Source organism: Ambystoma mexicanum, chromosome 4q (genome assembly GCF_040938575.1).
Source record: "Ambystoma mexicanum isolate Mex_15411 chromosome 4q, UKY_AmexF1_1, whole genome shotgun sequence".
Classification (NCBI taxonomy): Eukaryota; Metazoa; Chordata; class Amphibia; order Caudata; family Ambystomatidae; genus Ambystoma; species Ambystoma mexicanum.
The window spans coordinates 1161941954-1161961983 of NC_090928.1; the positions used below are offsets into that span (position 1 = coordinate 1161941954).

The following is a 20030-nucleotide window of genomic DNA, read 5'->3' on the forward strand; positions in this document are numbered from 1 at the left end:
AAAAAAAAAAAAAAATTACAAATGTCTGCAAAGGAATCTATTGTACGTCTCTTGTTGGGAATACGTATCATGGTAAACAAACCGGCTTCAATTCATAAATGTTTCCTTCATGAATATGGTGTCTGGGACACAGTCCCATTTAAACTTAGCGACAGTGCTAACGTAAGGATAACCCTGTATCGTACTAAAAGATTCGGGAAGGGATTACATTAATGAGCCAAAACCAAAATCTATTGACGGTCTTTATTGCACCACTCCGGCTTTCCACTTTATCTACAAATGAAATGGACATCTGCTGAAGGCTTCTGCCTTTGCAGCTGTTCACAGACTACATGGCAGGAGCTACATTCTCGAACACTGTTGTGCTATTCATGGGGCTTCTGACACCTGTGCCAGGAGGAGAGGCTGGTTATGGGGGGGGGGGGGGGAGGTAGGCTGGGAACAAGGAAGGATGCGGAACTGAGGGAAAATACTTGGAAGGCGATCATTTGAACAGTGAATTTTTAATTTTTGATAGACACGGCTGAGGAGCACTCCAGGGATGCCAAGCGTCCACAATCTATAGAAAGAAGTAATCGGCCATCTTGGATTTTTCTGCACACCATTTCCCTCTACCCACCCAATTCCTTCCACCTTACTTCCTGTAATTCGATGACTCACTCTGGTTATGACGCATAAGAAGAGGGGCAATCTATAACAGGGACATTTTAGTACCAATACAACCTGTGCACAAATATGCAATAGCCACACAACACCCATGCACACGGAGCAGGCAACAGCTCCCAAAATCGGATTAAAACCTTGGCGCTGCTCCTATTGTGTGTTACTTCCCAGCCATACTTCACTGATATATAATTTGCACATATATTGGCCTATTCAGTGGCTTGAAAGCAGACCAATGACCTGTCAAGCTTTTACTATAAAGGTGCTGAACACCACTCCACACCCCATTTGGTAAATCATCTTCTGGACTCCCTGAGCAGAAGGAGTATGCATCAGAACTCTTGTTGGAGCTAAAGCTGCTACAAGTCCCTTGCATTGGGTGAAGATACGATCTCAAACTCCTGGGGGACAAAAGAAGCGACTCCAGAAGGAAAGCGTGCCTGATATCACAGGCTGCTGGTACTTATGGAGCACTGTGGCCAAGACCATGAAAGCTCCTCTCAAGTGTTTCCCTGTGCTGGGAAATGCAGGTCCAAGTGCAATTTACTTTAAGGGGTCTGGAGAAAGCCCCCCCAGCATGCTGCAAGCCCAAAGGTGCTCCCTTTTCCAATGCTGGTTAACATACATAATTTCGTAATTGTTGCTGCATCAAGCCAATCAAGCTAAAATCAAACCACCGGTAAGCTCTTGGAAGTATCCCCCTTCTCCACATCTGTGGATTGTGCTGCACATTCCTGTGCTGAGCCGCCCAGAGATTCCAGTCGACCATTTAAGTACAAGCCACACACTGCATATGTTTGAGACAGACTCATGAGCAAATTGCCTGCTTTTTATCTGTGAGCCTACAGTCAAGCAGTTAAGCCACTGCATTCTTCTGCTGCTCACTGTCGACATCCTCAAGGTACCCGTGGAAACAATATAAGCACCAGTGCTTGAATACTGCTCACCTGCTGCCGACCACGACTTGTGCACTGAAAAGGTGCTACAAGGGTCGGCTTGATACAGTTGAGCCACTATGAAAGACTAAGGTAGACTTTTATAATTATAATGACTGAGAGGCCACTGAAAAGGTTTTTTAGGTTTTGATCATTTGAACTTTATATCTTGGCCACTAGAGACAATTTAGTTAGAGATCCTAACTTTAAAAGACATGTGTACGTAACCAGTGTTGCATATACATGTTTTTATATTTTATGTCTGTTTTCCTTCCTTTTGTCATTTTGTTATTATACCCATAGATACAAGTGCTCTTCTGTAGATGCTTGCAGAACCAGCAGAAACTGGCATCTGTGCGTGTAAGCATCCTCTGTGTGGTTTGCTGTGTGCAGGGAGCTTTTTGTGCCCTGAGGGGTAGCGTCCAGTGACTGGGTTGTTATTTGGTTTTGTGGCGTGTTTGGCTATGGGTGTCTGGTTTACATTTTTTTTTGGTGTGTAGTTTTGCTGGCCCTTTTTGGCATGTTTATTGTGTGAGAGGTATGCAGGTGTGGAAAAGAGGAGGGGGTGGTTAGTTGGTTTCTGTTTGGCTCTGGGTGTGTGGTGGTTTTATTGTTGGTTCTTTAATCCATATTGTACCATGTTTGGTTTGGTCCCAGGGTATGGTTTGTGGGGGTGCGCGTTTTTATGTTTTTCTCATTGAGCTGAATAACCAGATTTTCTGTTGTTCTTTTTACTTTAGGCGGCCTACCATTGTTCTTATTTAGTTTTTTTACTGAGTTCCCAGTGACATCATTTTACCAAAATGCCAGGGGTAGCAGACGTGACATCACACAACCCTTGACCTCGGATGAAATCACAGGACTTGATGTCATTTGACCCTGCCCCCAAGTGACATCACAGGAAGTGATGGCACATGACCGCTCACCCCTTGAAAAAACAGTTAGTGGCATCACACAGAATGGTTATAGTACACTGAGAAAAATATGGCTCCGATATCACTGTAATATGATATACATTTCATACAAGAATGGATCATCATATGTAGCTTTAATATGAATGTGTAAAACACCAACACCGACATGTTCAGCTATTAATCATTCTGTGTCACTATTTGAACATAGCAGATCCTGTTGGTACAGATGGCATCTAAATTACTGATTAGTTCAGTTCTTGTTTAGCTCCACGATTTCCTTAGTGCAGAATAAATAATACACCTTAGCAGCTTCAGCATGCTTATCTACGTTGACACAGTTAAAAGTTCATTTTACTCTGCTGGAGCTGAAAACACAAATTCTAACATGGGACAGAAAGCAGGAGTTAATCAAAATGGCGGATAATTTAAAATGGCGGCACAGTCAGCCTATTTCAGGTTCATTCCAATGCGATTTAGATTGCGATGCGAATGTGCTTAGGCCAATGTTTACTATCAGACTGTATTCAAGCAAAATATACTTTTACAAACCCTCCTTTTGGCCTAAGCCAAGAGCATTACTCAAACATTAGCATCATCCAAAGACCATGTATCATCGTCAGAACATGCTGAATCGCTATCTTCAAAAACATTGATCACCATTAACTCCTTTATAGCGATATCCTGCATTACCAAGGCACTAGTAATCTTTCCGGGTATATGTGTCTTAGGTTCTAGTTTACCAACCACTTTTGCACAACTTCCCCCTATCATAGAACAAATGGCAGGAAGACACTGTATGCAACAGCAGCAAAACAGTACAATGCCAAGGACCACCATTAGAACTGCAAAGATTTTCCAGCCCCAAGATTGTAACAAGTCCCAGAACCATGTGCCAATATCCCAGTTTCCCTCTGGAATGTGTACTTCATTACTTAAGGCGTGCAATTTCTTAATTGCCTTAAATATGGTGTAGGAGGAATAGGGTGCAAAAGTACAACACGCAGATCCCACCATTTTGCACACCCCACCACGTTCAGCTACAATGATGTCTAGCACCATCCTATTTTGAAGAGCCACTAATCTAATAGCCTTTTGCTCTAGTGTCATGTTGTATAGGATGTCAGTGGTTTAATTGATGGTTTTCTCTAAAACCCTCACCAATTTTCAAATATCTTGGGAGTTTATTATCTGTACCCAAAATGTCACAAAGGATTTAACAACATCACCCAGAATCTGTGAGGGAGTGTCACCATCCTCATCCCGCCTGGGATGAGTTCTAGAAACTTCAGCAATGGTGGCAATGTATACGCTTGGTAATAATATACCTAAATAACAAGTACCCTCCCAATCTCTTGGCAACCTAGGATATGCCTCATTACCGTAAACAAAGTAAACAGGATTTCCTACATATAGAGGTCTATCTTCACAAGTTAGCACAGCAATGTTTGTACATCCCTCAAAAGTACCCATTGGTTGGGAACCCTCTCTTCGTATGCAAAATGGAACAGAGTTTGGACTATGGTTAACAGTATAGGAAGGAGGCATGGCATCCCTATTACCTATGGGAGCCATTTTAAAGGTAATCTTTGATTGGAAAGGTCTGGAAAGTCTATCAGAAGGCCTACTAGAAGCAACAGTTAGCTTGCTCCTATTCACAAACAGAGAACATCCTAAAGGTGCTAAAACTCGTTTTTCAAACTCATTGAGATTAGTCCCATCAAAATTCCCAGTCGCACTATCATTCCATCGGCAAAAAAAAAGAATAGTGCCCTAAGTGAAGCATAACAAGCAGTAGTTAGAGGGAGTGGATGTATGTACCAACCCAATCACTTTCCCCCATGTTGTGGCAGATATGAACATATCCAACAATTGTTTTTTATTCAGAATGGCATGGGTTGCGTTCATGATCATCAAGAGAGTGTTGTTATGATAACCCCCTCTATGTTGAAGGTCTCGAGAATGAAGCGTGTGCGAATGCACATATGGTGGAGACACAGTGGAGACACTTGCAGTTGGCAATAAAACATCAAGCGGATGTGTACTTTCCAGATACCAAAACCCGAATGTCCATGTAATTAAAACACAAGCTGTTATTGTGATCAGTATCCATTTGGTGCTCGGGGACCATGACCCTCAATGGGCAGACTCATTATCAGTAAAATGACCAAGATCCTTTATAGTACAAGTGGCCTCTAAAATAGGCATAGTTTCTCAGCATCCGTTAAGAAGCCTCACTGTTAGGCTCTTTTAGTTCATCCATGGGTGGCACTTGACCACGTGGGCTATCTTGATTGAAGGTAACTTTGCCGGTCCCTGCCTCTTATTGTATGCAGCAGAGGAATGACAAGGGACTGGATCAACGGTGGTTTCTTGTGGGTTTCTTGTGGGCACAGATTCCTAGCTGTACTTTCCTATTCTATTACATTAATGTAATGTCAGCAGTCACTAAATCTAAATCATGTTTGGTGGTTGCAGATTGTACCTTACAACTCCAGGTACTGAATGGTCGGTGAACAAAGCGTCATTGTTTCCTGAAGAAAATGAAGAAGCAGAAACAAGATCGATCAACGGTGAAGAAGAAAATGAAGAAACAGCAATTTAAACAGGTCCCACGGGCTCAGGAAGAACTTTTGTGACACCCTTGGTGTCGAACAAAGCAGGCTCATTGTGAGCGTCAGGATCAACAGTTCCCTTCTTCTCAACTTCATCATAGGGCAGAGGAAAAGGAATCCTCTTCATATGTGTCACATGGATCCAATATTTCTTTACGGTCACTCGTACTGCGGTTTGCGTAGCCAAAAGGATCTGGTGTGGTCCATTCCAACAAGATGCAAGGCAAGTTCCCCTCTTGAAATTCTTAACGAGGACCCACTGGACAGGTCAGAGTCGATGACCTGGACCCTCGTATTTTACAGGGAGGGCTGCTTGTGCCTGTTGGTGAATCAAACGCAAGTTTTGAGTCAACTGATCACAATAGTCAGACGAAAGCGGGTACTCAATGTCTTCCAACTGCTTGGGCATTGGTGCATTCCATACATTGGCTGGTCTTGATTGTGCGGTCGTCCGCATTGATAGTAAGGCTATTGGCAAAGCGTCAGGCCATTTCAGATTGCTGTGCGCACACACCTTGGCAATTTTGTTCTTTAGAATTTCGTTAGGGCATTCCACAAGGCCAGCACACTGAGCATGTCTGGCCAAGTGGAACCGTTTATCAATGTGTAATCCCGCACATACTTGCAGGATGACAGCAGCGATAAAATGTGGACCATTATCGGACCAAATTACACTCGGCAAGCCAAACCGAGGAAAATATTCCTTAAGCATGGTCTCTGCCGTTGACCTTGCTGTGACATGTTTCAGTGGGAAAGCCTCAACCCATTTGCTAAATGCACAGATCACAACTAGGACATATTTATAGTTTTGACAACGTTCCATCTCAATGAAATCAAAATGGATCACCCCAAAAGGCATGGAGGGAGGACCAAAACTGCCCTTCGGTGACGGTGTCCCCTTCCCAATGCTATGTTGCAAAAATATCATGGAACTCTGGACCAGACATTCAGCAGTTTTCTGGATATTAGTGTTATACCACACGGGATCTAACTGTTGGCAAATCGTTTTGGCACTTATGTGTGTTGGGCCATGAGCCATGGTGACCATAGCAGTGACATAAGCATTGTGTAGCATCCATCTTTGCTTCTAATTATCCACCCAACAATCCTCATTATCTAGACCCGCTGGACCCTCAGCCCACTGTTTGATTTCTTCTCGGGTAGCTTCAGCGTGAATTTCTTTTATACAGCTAATCCCTTCGTCCATCATACAAGTGTCAGTAACCCATCTTCTGCTATCGAGCACGTACATCATTGAGTGCAAATCAATAGCAGTCTATTTGGCTATTCTGTCAGCAAAAGTGTTCCCTTTTCCTACATCGTTCATCACTTTCTGGGGTGTGAGACACTTCATTATAGCTAGTTGTATAGGAAGCACAAGTGCTGACAGCAACCAGACTGCCATGTTGAATTTTTGTTCCATGTGAGGTCAAGAATCCTCTCTCAGCCCATAGTCTGCCAAAATTATGAACCACCCCAATTTCGCACTATCTGTATATATATTTAAACTAAGCCCTTCAGAAAGTTCACAAGCTCTGGTTTGCACAATAATCCTCTGCGGCCTGTGCAGAATTATGCAGAATTAACAGTGCTTAACGTGGTGATTGCATAAGCAGCGGTGGATGTACCATCCAGAAGATTAAAACAGGAGCCATCACAGAATAGCTCCCCTTGCAGATTCTTTAAGGGTGTATCAATTAAATCAATTCTGCCCTTAGTTTAATGTTCTGTAATAAAGAGACAATCATGTGACATTTCATCATTGCAATCCTTCTCTTGTGGAAAAGGCAATAGTTCAGCCGGATTCAATGAACAATATCTCTTAATTTGGATATGTGGAGCAAATACAATCAGCTGGATCTTGTTAATCGGACGGCTGTGAGATGTTGCGTCTGTGTTCTGTTTAATAGAACGTCTACAGAGTGGGGTACCATCATGGTTAAAGAATGACCTAAAACCATACCCTCACTTTGTATTACGGATGCAGCAGCAGCAGCTACAGCTCTCAAACCTCTTGGCAAAGCGCATGCAACAGGGTCTGATGTGGAGGAAAAATAGCCGCACAGCCTATTCTTGCCCCATGTTCCTGTGTCAAAACAGCCAAAGCACATCCATCACGTTCATTCACATACAAAACAAAACCTTTCTTGTAATTCGGTGTGCCCAAAATTGGTGCTGAACACAGCGCAGCCTTAAGCAGATCAAAAGCGTTCTGGCAATCAATGTTCCACTGTAAAGACAAAGAAGTGTTCTTCTTTGTCAGTGCCAACATAGGTTTTATCAACAAAGAAAAATTTGGGATCCACTGTCTACAATACGAGGCCATGACTATTAAAGCTCTGACCTCTTTCTGTGTATTTGGAACAAGCATATCAGAGATGCTTTGTATCCGTTCAGGTGTCAGTCTTCTTCCCTCCGTCGACAGGAGATAGCCCAAATAGGGGATCTCCTGTCGACAATACGGAAACTTCTTCAACAAAGCCTTATGCCCATGCTCTGCTAAATGAATAAGCAGCAACACGGTGCATTCTTTGCAAGAAACTTCAGAATCAGCAGCTAGAAGTAGATCATCAACATATTGCAACAATGTGCAAGTGGAAGGTAACTCAAGCGTATCGAGCTGTTCTTTCAATGCTCTACTATAGATGTTCGGGCTCTCAGTGTACCCTTGCGGCACACGAGTGAATGTGAACGAGCGTCCCCCTAAGGTGAATGCAAACAAATATCTGCTATCAACATGCACAGGGATACTAAAGAACGCGTTTTCAAATCAACAACACTAAAATGTGTAGCCGTGGCTGGAATCATAGTCAGAATTGTGGTAACATCAGACACAATTGGAAACTGTGGAGCAACAACCTAATTAATTGCGTGCAAGATCAATAATAAAACGAAAAGGAATCACATTATCCCCTTTCTTGTAAACTGGAAAATCGGACTATTACACACACTTCCTGCAATTTCCTCAATTACACCTCGGTGTACGAAATCAGAAATAATACTTTTCAAAGCCTGTTCAGCTTCAACCCAAATCTTATACTGTGGAATATGCAGCAATTTAACTCCTGGTTTCAACACAATTTTAACGGGTTCAATTTGTAAAATTCTAACCTCATTATCATTAACTGCCCATAAACATGTCGGAACCTATTCAATTCAATTGGTAAAGGCATAGACAAAAATTGTGGAAGATAAGTTTGTTGGGGCAAAATCGTTAAGTACACTCCTTCTGGAGAACAGTAAATCACAGCATTCCATTCCTTTAATAAATTAAATCTCAACACATTTTTGACACAATTTGTCGTCAATAGAAATGGACAAGAATCAGTGAATGGTCCCAGTGAAATTGGTACCGGCAGAGAGACCGAGCTTACCAGTGGCGTACCAGAGAACCCTACAGAAGTTTTGTTCTGCCCTGACCGTGGATTATCTGGAACCTGCAAATGATCAAATTGAACACTTCTGTGCTCCTGTATCTATCCAAAAGAGATGTTCCCTTTTCCCCACCTTCATTTCAATGTAAAGCCCTTTCTGGTCGACGGGAATAGGTATTTGTTCCTGACCCTACTTCGGGCTGTCCTAACGGAACAGTATATTGTTAGATCCAAAATCCTCAGAAAAATAGACATTCGAAGGATTATCAAAAATATTGCCACTAGTAACACTCTGTTGCTGACTATCTTGTGATGGTCTCTGTTGATTCTGTGCAAACTGACTTCTACTAGGACCCCCTATCCAAGTCGGTCTCTGGATCATCTACCCATGGCACCATATGTGTTGTTTGATCTCTGCTGAAGGATCAGACATTGTGCTCGCCAATTACCCTCCTGTCTACAATATGCACACAGGTTCATATGTACAGATCCAGTTGTGCGCCACCCTGTGGTGTAAATGAACCTCTATACTGTGTATTCCCACCTTTGGCTCCTCCAGCTATTTGCTGCAATAATACTCTAGTTTTCAGGTCTCCCTTCTCCTATTCCACCTTCTCCTTCTCTGTATTAACCCTATGTTCATAGTATTGATCCCTGTGTAATACTTCAGATTGTGATTTCGCTTGCCATGCACTCTCAGAAGTCATGATCTGTGATTGGATTTCAGGCAATAATTCACGCACAAACTTATCAACGAACAGCCTCTTTCCTGGCTCTGTACTTAAGTGTTGACCACTAAAATCTGAAAATACTTGCTCAAATCTGATAAAATACTCAGTTGCACCCTCTGACATCAATTGCATGCAAGCTGTAAGCTTATCCCATATGATTCTTTTTTCAGGAACCAGAGTTTTCAATTTAGTCACTATTCTATCTGGCAAGCAAAACAGGAGATGGGAGAACCTCTACTTCGCTGACAAAGAGGAAGTAACAACAATAATAAACGTAAAGTGTGTCAGCGGAAAAAAACAAGTTATGGAGGAACCCGTCTATGGAACTAGGAGGGGGGCACCCAAATTCAGAACCACAGATCAAACCATACCAAGAGCAAAGAAATTTAGAAACCATAAATGTTTTATTTGTATTTCATTATATGTTTAAAATATACATATTAAATCATGTTTCGAGCTCATTATCTGAATAATACCGTTTAATTAGAAAATTGAAAAACACAGTACTTTTCTAAAAACACGACTGATAATTCAGTCAACGCTAACTTGATGTAGCCAAGCAGTCTGAACGTCATGTCGGTTGAAGGGGATCATCCAGCTGGCGGTCAGAGGCTACGGCCACATTTAACAATATAAGAACCGCCGTAGCTTACTAGACAAAATAATGTTGGTTACTTCTGAAGTTAAGACCAACAGAAAAAAGAAGGGGTGCCGTACGTCAACTACTATACTGTCATGACCTATTGAATACACTGGGTCCGACATGTAAATAGACAGTAGTTTCGATGGTACAAGGCATCTAAGCTGATTCACAATTGATGCCCATCTTCTTCAGGACGGTGCACTCCCATCAGATGTATGCCACAGGATTTTATAATGTGGAAAACTGCATGTGTAAGGCGATAATGCGTTCAGCTGTAAAGATTTGTGCAGGCTGAATCCATAATTTTGCCTAAAACATAAAACAGAAGTAGAAAGACACACACATCAGTCACACGAATTCAAAAATAATTAGTGCAATAAATATTACGCTAAAGCTTAAATATTTAAGTAATAAACTAAAAATGTGATTTTGGTAGGAATGATCTTGTGAATAACGAACCGGGAAAATGCCTCCCTCCAAAATGATAAGGCAAAAAATCCTACAAACTTGATAACGGGAGAAATGGGTATAGCAATTAATTCTTAAATTACCATTATCTCAACCTTGAATGCTGGTCACCTTTTCCCGAATGTAAATCCTGAGAAATAAATGTAGGCCAGCAAAACCAGTTCTCTATGAAGTAGAACTGCGGAAAACAAAAAACGACAAATAGGAACATGTTATGATCACAGAGGGGCAGTGATAAATTAGAAACCTCTCGGAAAAATAGAAAAAGACCACCGAGGTGCAGTCCTTCCCAATGTATTCACAGGGCAAAGACATTCTGCTCACCTGAATAAGGATAAACAAGGCGAAAAAGACATTGATCTTGACATTGTGTTGCAGGCGACAGATGACATCAAGGCGTCTGCAAAAAGTTGTCCTATCAGGATGGAATGTTGTTCGGCGTGGCGTAATGAGCACACCAAAAACTAACTAGATAAATAAATAAATAAATAAACAATATGCCGCCAGTGCAAGGTGTTATCATAACACAACATAATTGTTTTGAGATGGTCGGCCTGATAGTAATCGAATTGTGTTCCCAAATCTTTCAAATTATTTCGACACAGAGCAAAATGCTCAGCAGATGTGATTACTGCCGTGCTCATAAAAGTGTCAATAAATGTAAAAAAGGGTAAAAGATTCCTGAATGTTTTAAAGCGTTTTGCAGAGCATTTTCAGCATATAACACCCATGCAACTGACTAGCAGTTTCCCAACCAATAGTAAAAGCCAGATTTATTTGCTTTGTAACAATATCCAGATAATGTCCCATTTTTCAAAATGCACGTTGCTAGAGGCGCAAAGCCTCAGCTTTCAGAATGTGGCTGCAAGCCTTACAAATATAAAGTAGGCAGATGGACACGAGATGCATGTAGACAAAGGCAGTAGTACCTCGGATCTTAGCATATGGCTGCGAACTTCCCAGTAGTTAAATAAACAAACAAAGCAACACATCCCTACCCGACTTACCTAAACAATGTTAGCGTCTTGAAATTGCATACATCCATGCCCCCGGGATTTCAATGAGTCTCACGAGAGTTGTTAACGGCAGGGGTTTAAATAGCCAAAAGGGCGGGTGACAAGGTAATTAGTCAAAATGAGCCCCAGCTGGAAGTGCATGTGCACGAGCCCAAACTGGGAAGGGAAATCACCATTCTCCCCGATGCTATGCAGTCCCAAAGGCTCCAGCTGAGGCAATCGCAGTAAACACACGTGCTACAAAGTAAAAAAGCGTCAATCTGCAAAATCGCCTCGTGGGCAGTAAATCTTACTCAGGGGCACATTTGCAGACTACTGCAAGAAAATTGCACAAATTGTTCAATTGAATGATGGCTGCCAATACTATTAATGTGATGGTTAATAAAAGAAAGAGAAAAACAGCCACATTGCAAGTTGCAATGTGAATGAAGAGGCAGCATACAATTAATATATGTGTGTTTCCACAGGCTGGTGAGGGGAATAGCCAACCCTGACCTGTGGAAATATATTAACTATAAAGCGAAAAGAGGAAAGAAAAAAGAAGAATTGCAAGGAAGAATTGCAAACTACACTAATTTCAGGAAAAAACTGAAAATAAAATAAATAAAATTAAATAAATTAAATTAATTGAATAAAATAAAAATAAAAATGAAAAAAACTAATGAAGAAACTAACCTGCAGATAACATAACGCCTAAAGTAGAAACTGCAACTATTTTTATAGAAAAACTAGAAATGAGAAAATAAAGTAATATCGGCTGCCGGTAACATAATTCAAACTTAGACAAATGTAGAGGCGGTGGCAGCCCATTCTTCCTGTGAGTTGAGGCCTACAATATGGCTTTGGGTATTATAAATCCACCAATTTTCTCGAATCGATAATCTGTTAGCAGAAGTGTGAGGGTCAGAGCATCTTACTTGTTCAATTGCCCACCAGCGTAAATCGTCGCAATTGTGACGTTGTTCAGAAAAATGAAGGGCAAGAGGGGATGTAAAATTGCCAGTGCGGATCCTGGATTTGTGCTCAGAAATTCTGAGTTTTACGGGTCTAGAAGTTTTGCCAATGTAGGTCTTATCGCAGGGACATGTAACCGCATATATAACGTTCTTGGAGTTACATGTAGTGTGATCCCTAAGCTTCCATACCCTGTTATTGATGTTCACAGCCGAGGTAGCTGTGGTAGACCCGCAGTGGCAACAGTATCCGCATGGAAAATGGCCCTGCACTTTGTTCATGCCCCACATCCCAGTGATGGTTTTGGGTCCTGATGGAAGCGAGGACCTGTCGGCTTTGGAGAGCCAATTCTTCAGGGTTTTACCTTTTTTGAAAGCAAACATGGGAGAAACCAGATCTGGGTGGTTCAATTGTAAAAGATGCCAATGCTTGTTAATGGCTTTCTTAATAGCCGAATGATGCGTATTGTAAGTCATTGCGCAAACCATTCTTGATTGGTCCGATTTATCACGGTTATTCTTAGTTAAAAGGATCTCGCGATGTTGGTGGCGTGCCCTCTTACGAGATTGGCGCAATATATGATGGGGATACCCTCGATCCAAAAATTTGTTTTCAATAATATCGGCCTGTTTAGAGAAATCTGTTTTGTCTGAGCAATTGCGCCTTGCCCTTAAAAATTGGCCATAGGGAATGCTGACTCTCAAGGCTTGAGGATGAAAGCTTTCAAAGTGGAGGATGGTATTTCTATCAGTAGGCTTACGATATAAGTCCACTGCAATTGCCCCATCCTTGACTTTCAACAAAAGGTCCAAAAATGGTATAGACATGTTGTTGACAGTCATAGTAAAGCGAAGGTGGTCGTTCAAAGAATTCATCCATGTAAGGAAGGTTTCGTAATTACCCAAGGTTTTGTCCCAAATTATTATAATATCATCTATATATCTTCGATAGAAGATAATAGATTGAAGGTAAGGATTGGAAGCATCGAAGATGGAAACCTTCTCGAAGCCCACATAAATAAGGTGGCATAGTTAGGAGCAAAAGAAGCTCCCATAGCAGTTCCCTTGACTTGTAGAAAGAAATCCTCCTTGAACCGAAAATAGTTTTTGGTAAGTGCAATTTCTAAAAGGTCAATGAGGAATTCACTGGGAACCTGCTGTGGGTCATTTCTCATGTCCAAGAAGAATTTTATAATGGGAAGAGATTCTGACTGTGGAATATTGGAATATAGTGATTCCACGTCTAAGGTGATAAATAGATTAGTGGCAGTGTTAAACGGTAAGCCCTCTAAGTGTACAATGGCATCCGTAGTGTCTGCCAGGTAAGTAGGAGTATCGGCAGCAAGCGGTTTGAGAAAAAAATCGAGGTACTTGCCCAAAGGTTCTAAAATGGAGCCACACAAAGACACTATAGGTCTGCCCGGTGGATTCGAGCTATCCTTATGAATTTTAGGAAGGATATAAAAGAGCAGAGCTCGGGTGCCCTTGATGGTAAGGAATGAAAATTCCTTAGGGCTCAAAATGTTGATATCACGTGCCCGTGTGGCCAAGGCGAGAATCTCAGCCCGTATACTGTCTGTCGGATCTCCTCTGAGTTTCAAATAGAAAGAAGTGTTGTTCAGTTGTCTCATCACCTCGGAATCATAGTACGTGGCATCACAAACCACTACTCCTCCCCCCTTGTCAGCCTGTTTGATAATGATGGAGGAGTCTTCCTTAAGTCTTTTAAGACATTCCCATTCCTTCTTGGAGAAATTGAATGACCTAATGTGTTTGGCATCCATAGGAGCAGAGAAGATAGAGTGGAAATCTCTAAGTACTGACCGCTCAAAAATCATGGTTTCAGGAGAAACCATTTGAGAAGTCGGTGTGAAACTAGACTTCAAATGGAATGGGGTGTTATCCTCTTCTAGGCGATCAGAATTGCTATCACCAAAGTAATCTTTCAGGCGGACCTTGCGGAAAAAATTCCGAAGCTCTATTTCAAGGTCCATCTGACTAGGATTCTTCATGGGAATAAATGAAAAGCCTTTTTCTAGAATGGCTGTTTCTTGGGTCGAAAGAATGCGTTTAGAAATGTTATAGACGGCTGACAAGTTGCCAGAAGGGTTCACCGTCGATATGCCTTCCTCCTGGTCTGAAACACGTTTTCTATGGGTGGGGGCCCTAGATCGGTTGGAGGAAAAGGAAGGTTGGGTGGAGGGAAACCAGGGTACGAGCCCTGCGGGGCATATATGGGCATCTGAGGGTATTGTTGAAATTGCCAATTTTGACGTCCTCTGCGCCCCCTGTATTGTCCTCTGTTCCATGAACGACCTCTTTGGCCTCTCTGATTTTGATTGGGGAAAGAGCCACTGCCATCTGAAGAACTATCAGAGAAGGTAACCCTTTTTCCATAATTCTGTTGGCCTAAGTTGGCCAGAGTCGGATCATGCCATTGCCCAGGGCCCACATAATCTGAACTTAAATATGGGTAAGCATTTTCTTTAGAAAAATTGGAAATATCCTTTTTAAGCTTTTCCATTTTTTTGGTTGTCGTTATCTTGATAAACTCCTTTGTATGTTTATCAATAAGGTCCAATTTTTCCTTGATATTCAGAATGGTAGTATCAAGTGCAAAGGCTGTTTCTGCCTCGTCTATTTCGTTGCCGACTGCAATACTTTTTTTAAGAGCGGTATTGATGGTCAATAACATCCAATCTCTGCTACATTTAGTACCTATGCCTGCAAAAGCGGTTTTGTATTCTAGGTCATCAATAAAGAGGCATGGTTCATTCCTTACCAATAATCCCTGGGGGATGATGTTTTTCTTCAAATATTCGGTAAGTAAATGTCCATGCATTTCCGTTCTAAACTTCTTTTTCCTAAGTTTAAGTATGCTCTCACTAGTGATGCCCCCACTTGATTCTTCACCTACTGCCTGGATCAAGGAATCAAAAAAAGAGGGGCCCCGAATTGCCTCAGCCAGTTGTTCCTCGCTGAACGAAAAAATATCTACAGCCGCCATCTTAAACAATAAAACAAATCAATATTAGAGTAAGAATTATGTAGAAAAATATATACGTCGACAAAAAATAAAATAAAAAAATGAAGGATTAGAAAAGTGAAAAAATGGGAACGACTGTCCTCGATGGTCTCACTATACAGTAAACAATGAACCTATAACCAAAGAAAAAAAAATTGGTTAGAATTAAACCCATGCAATAAACCAATTGCACTAAGACAAGCAAAACAGGAGATGGGAGAACCTCTACTTGGCTGACAAAGAGGAAGTAACAACAATAATAAACGTAAAGTGTGTCAGCGGAAAAAAACAAGTTATGGAGGAACCCGTCTATGGAACTAGGAGGGGGGCACCCAAATTCAGAACCACAGATCAAACCATACCAAGAGCAAAGAAATTTAGAAACCATAAATGTTTTATTTGTATTTCATTATATGTTTAAAATATACATATTAAATCATGTTTCGAGCTCATTATCTGAATAATACCGTTTAATTAGAAAATTGAAAAACACAGTACTTTTCTAAAAACACGACTGATAATTCAGTCAACGCTAACTTGATGTAGCCAAGCAGTCTGAACGTCATGTCGGTTGAAGGGGATCATCCAGCTGGCGGTCAGAGGCTACGGCCACATTTAACAATATAAGAACCGCCGTAGCTTACTAGACAAAATAATGTTGGTTACTTCTGAAGTTAAGACCAACAGAAAAAAGAAGGGGTGCCGTACGTCAACTACTATACTGTCATGACCTATTGAATACACTGGGTCCGACATGTAAATAGACAGTAGTTTCGATGGTACAAGGCATCTAAGCTGATTCACAATTGATGCCCATCTTCTTCAGGACGGTGCACTCCCATCAGATGTATGCCACAGGATTTTATAATGTGGAAAACTGCATGTGTAAGGCGATAATGCGTTCAGCTGTAAAGATTTGTGCAGGCTGAATCCATAATTTTGCCTAAAACATAAAACAGAAGTAGAAAGACACACACATCAGTCACACGAATTCAAAAATAATTAGTGCAATAAATATTACGCTAAAGCTTAAATATTTAAGTAATAAACTAAAAATGTGATTTTGGTAGGAATGATCTTGTGAATAACGAACCGGGAAAATGCCTCCCTCCAAAATGATAAGGCAAAAAATCCTACAAACTTGATAACGGGAGAAATGGGTATAGCAATTAATTCTTAAATTACCATTATCTCAACCTTGAATGCTGGTCACCTTTTCCCGAATGTAAATCCTGAGAAATAAATGTAGGCCAGCAAAACCAGTTCTCTATGAAGTAGAACTGCGGAAAACAAAAAACGACAAATAGGAACATGTTATGATCACAGAGGGGCAGTGATAAATTAGAAACCTCTCGGAAAAATAGAAAAAGACCGCCGAGGTGCAGTCCTTCCCAATGTATTCACAGGGCAAAGACATTCTGCTCACCTGAATAAGGATAAACAAGGCGAAAAAGACATTGATCTTGACATTGTGTTGCAGGCGACAGATGACATCAAGGCGTCTGCAAAAAGTTGTCCTATCAGGATGGAATGTTGTTCGGCGTGGCGTAAAGAGCACACCAAAAACTAACTAGATAAATAAATAAATAAATAAACAATATGCCGCCAGTGCAAGGTGTTATCATAACACAACATAATTGTTTTGAGATGGTCGGCCTGATAGTAATCGAATTGTGTTCCCAAATCTTTCAAATTATTTCGACACAGAGCAAAATGCTCAGCAGATGTGATTACTGCCGTGCTCATAAAAGTGTCAATAAATGTAAAAAAGGGTAAAAGATTCCTGAATGTTTTAAAGCGTTTTGCAGAGCATTTTCAGCATATAACACCCATGCAACTGACTAGCAGTTTCCCAACCAATAGTAAAAGCCAGATTTATCTATCTGGCAACATCAGTATCACCTCTGGTGGTTTCTCACCGGCATTCCTTTCCAAATCTGTTCGTACTAAGGCATCCCATGTGTCACCCATCCCTGCCTGATCGTCTACAGTTCTAATATACTCCCACAAATCAGCAGGAAGTATCATGGGAAACAACAAATCTATATCACCCAGCGTGAAAACTGACGAATGCAAAACAGATTCAATTTCTTTATAAAATCCTGTTGGATTCTTCCTAATATCTGGAATTGATTGCCTAATGGTATTCACTTCCTGTATAGAAAATGGAACATAGACAAACTGTGAGGTTCATTTTCGAGCTCCTCCACTATGGCGCACGATAATGTGGGAGTCGCAGTCCTTGCAGTCTACCCTCCATTCTGGTCCTGTTTCCAGTCTTTCTACACCCTTTACTGAAGGGGGAAGTTCTACAAAACCACCCTCTAGCCGCGGAGCGGCCACGGAGCCAGTCGCTGAGGGAGTCGCAGTCCTTGCAGTCTAACCTCCATTCTGGTCCTGTTTCCAGTCTTTCTACACCCTTTACTGAAGGGGGAAGTTCTACAAAACCACCCTCCAGCCGCGGAGCGGCCGCGGAGCCAGTCGCTGAGGGAGTCGCAGTCCTTGCAGTCTACCCTCCATTCTGGTCCTGTTTCCAGTCTTTCTACACCCTTTACTGAAGGGGGAAGTTCTACAAAACCACCCTCCAGCCGCGGAGCCAGTCGCTGAGGGAGTCGCAGTCCTTGCAGTCCCTGCAAGTCCCGGCGAATCCCGCAGGGAAGGGATGGATCCTGCTACACAGCAGCAAGCCGACCCTCAACAGACCCACTCTAGGGCGGGAGAGGGGATGAAGAGACTCTTACGAAGCTCTAAACCATCAAACATCACAAAAGGCGAACTCAGCCCAGTGCCTGGGGGGCCGAGCACCCAATCCCCCCACATTTTTCCAAGACCGCTTGCCCAAAACAGGGCCAACCCCTCAGGCGGGACTACAGTTTGGAACTCTACTTCTGAGCCCGCACCCCCTCTTCGAGCAGCGGAACTCTTAGAGGGGGGCTTCGGACACATGTCCAAGGTGTAACTGATTCCGCCGGTCCACAAGCAATCATCTCCACAGCCCTAAAGGGCCATGACAGCACTGAATTCTCAGGGAGCAACCCGAATTCCGTGCACCTTCGCGCCCAAATCAGGGCGGCTTACCACAGACCCAATGAAGACTGCATGCCTCTTCCATCGGGCTCGCCCGAGCAGCAGAATCCGCGGAATCCGCCAGCTCTCCCCGCGACCGTCACCCGCCCCCCACTGCCGGCGGAAGGGCGGACGGGGGAGGCGGAAGACGAAGAAGGGGAGAGCGGCGTATGTAGTCGCGGGAGTCAAAAACAGGGCGGCCCCCCGGCTCACAGAATCTCGCCCACAGTGTCAGACAAGGCGGATCCTACCTGCTTTCCGGGAATCCCTTCCGTGGGTCTGCCAGCAGGGGCTAAGGGGCCCGGGGCCGAGGAACGGTCTGAGCGCTGTGTTAGTTTAGCGGTATGCGAGGAGGAGCGCCCGCTCCAACGACCGCCCCCGGCGGAGAGCGGACTAGAGCGGGTAACCGAGGGAATGTTACGGGAGCCACTCGGCGAGGCTCCCCCAGTGGTGAGACTCAGAACTACATCAACAAACCACAGCCTCAGAGAGCCGTAGGAAGCAAACAGCTCGCCCCCTTCAATATCAGCCGAGGAATGGGCAGACATGGAGAAACACAATAGCCCCGTTCTACCCACAACACCCTCTGTAAGAGTGACCATACCTCTCAAACAGAAAGATGGCCCGTTGCGCACAAACAAAATCCCCCCAAAAAAAACAAAAAAAAGAAGTGTAACATCAAAAAACAAAGAAACATCCCCAAGTGCGCAACAGCATGAGCTAAACATGAAAAGTTCACAACAACAACAAAAAAAAAATTCCATCATCATCAACAAAGCAAGAAAGAGGGGACTAGTAAAAACTACGACGTGCAAAAATAACCTGGGCATGTCGGTAAAAGACTTCTTCAACCGCCTGGGCAAAAGAAAACTCGTCATCGACGACGAAATCTCTGACGCAGACATCCTAGAAGTACTCACTGAACTAGCTCCAACACCCAAGACGAGAAAAACAGAAGAAGACTCGGCAAGTGGGAAACCTGCAGGGCGAGCAAACCCTCCGGCCTTCCTACACCTCGAGAACCGGGAACCGATACCGATATCCACCAACCACGAAACTTGGCTGGGGACTATCCCTAAGGGACCCACGGCAGTAAGTGCAGCAGGCAGCTCTGCCACTCCGGAGCAGCAAGCCAGCGAAATAGAGGGGCTGCATCGGAACGACACCCTCGTCACCATAACTCCTCGAAAAATGAAGAAGGCTCTGCCGATTGGCAGTCATGACAATGCAAGTGACACACCAGCAGACGCCTTGGGAACAGAACTACTGAGTGACAAAATCGCCCGGACATCAAACCTATCGAAAACAATACAAAGCCCGGAAATCTATGAGCAGACTATCCCTGGAATTATGAGCCCAACTGTCAGACTCACTACGAACTCAAAAGGGTCAGAACCAGAGAACAGCAACAAATCTGGAACTGAGCCACAGAAGGAAGCAACGCCCCCAAATCCGGTGGCCGCTCGGACGCAGACTAAGGGAGCAAACTCCTATACACAGACTTCACCCAATGATAAACAAAAGAAGGCCGTTCACCAGAATTTGTCAAATCCACGCTCACACAAGGCACATAACCTCCCTCAACAATTAACATTGGACGAGACCCTCGTAACCCCAAACAAAGTCAGAA

General features: G+C 42.9%; 2 long non-coding RNA genes across 2 annotated transcripts; both read right to left on the minus strand.

Moving 5' to 3' along the window:
• Positions 1-9680: 9680 nt before the first annotated feature.
• LOC138467160 (uncharacterized) lies at positions 9681-11003 on the minus strand. The gene is made up of 3 exons (XR_011268084.1): positions 10665-11003; positions 10424-10518; positions 9681-10181 (listed from the first exon to the last, which is right to left on the minus strand). It is a non-coding gene; the product is annotated as an uncharacterized lncRNA (long non-coding RNA).
• A 4773-nt stretch (positions 11004-15776) lies between these two features.
• LOC138467162 (uncharacterized) lies at positions 15777-17104 on the minus strand. The gene is made up of 3 exons (XR_011268085.1): positions 16761-17104; positions 16520-16614; positions 15777-16277 (listed from the first exon to the last, which is right to left on the minus strand). It is a non-coding gene; the product is annotated as an uncharacterized lncRNA (long non-coding RNA).
• Positions 17105-20030: the final 2926 nt, after the last annotated feature.